Source organism: Gekko japonicus, unplaced genomic scaffold (genome assembly GCF_001447785.1).
Source record: "Gekko japonicus isolate JY-2015 unplaced genomic scaffold, Gekko_japonicus_V1.1 scaffold59813, whole genome shotgun sequence".
Classification (NCBI taxonomy): domain Eukaryota; kingdom Metazoa; phylum Chordata; class Lepidosauria; order Squamata; family Gekkonidae; genus Gekko; species Gekko japonicus.
Genome location: NW_015232149.1, coordinates 1 through 739, shown reverse-complemented (window position 1 = coordinate 739; position 739 = coordinate 1). Strand labels below are relative to the sequence as shown.

The window sequence follows — 739 nt, the reverse complement described above, 5'->3', positions numbered from 1 at the left end:
AGAGAGAGGGCAGTATTAAAGCAGCAGGCAAGTTCTTTTCCCTTTTACATGAGGGGAACAGACGACGGCTTTAATGGCTTCATCAAACGCCATCTTGAGGCCTTCCCGTGTCAGTGCAGAGCATTCCACATATTTCACTGCTCCAATATTTTTTGCCACGTCGAGGCCTTTTAGATAGGTGACTGGAAACAACTTCCTCTTCTTCAGTTGTTCAGTTGTGCGCTCGTCAGTTCTGAGGTCCAGTTTGGTCCCCACCAGTATGACGGGGGTGTTGGGGCAATGGTGTCGCACTTCAGGATACCACTTTGCGCGGACGTTTTCCAAGGACCCGGGACTCACGAGAGAAAAGCAAATTAAGACCACGTCTGTTTGTGGATAAGCTAAGAAGCGCATTCTGTCAGGGTAGTCTTCTCCGCATAAATCCCACAACTGCACGACGACTGGTGTGCCATTAACCATCACTTGAGCAGAATAGTCCTCAAAGGACATGGGCATGTATTCCCTGGGAAAGGCATTGGTTGTGAAGCTGATGAGGAGGCACGTTTTACCCACTGCGCAGTCTCCTACAATCACACACTTGATGGCTTGCAGCGGGGAGGCTGTCCTGGCACTCTGACTAGGAGGAGGATCTCCCGTTGCTCTTTCAGTATGCCCAGGACCTCTTGAGACCACACTGTCTTCCTTTTCCAAATTTATTCTCTGAAGTGTTTCCTCCAGAGAGGCTGTAATGGGGAGGAAA

At 49.8% G+C, this 739-nt stretch overlaps 1 pseudogene; it reads right to left on the bottom strand.

Moving 5' to 3' along the window:
• Positions 1-15: 15 nt before the first annotated feature.
• On the bottom strand, positions 16-616 carry LOC107125390 (annotated as a pseudogene).
• Between the last annotated feature and the right edge of the window lie 123 nt (positions 617-739).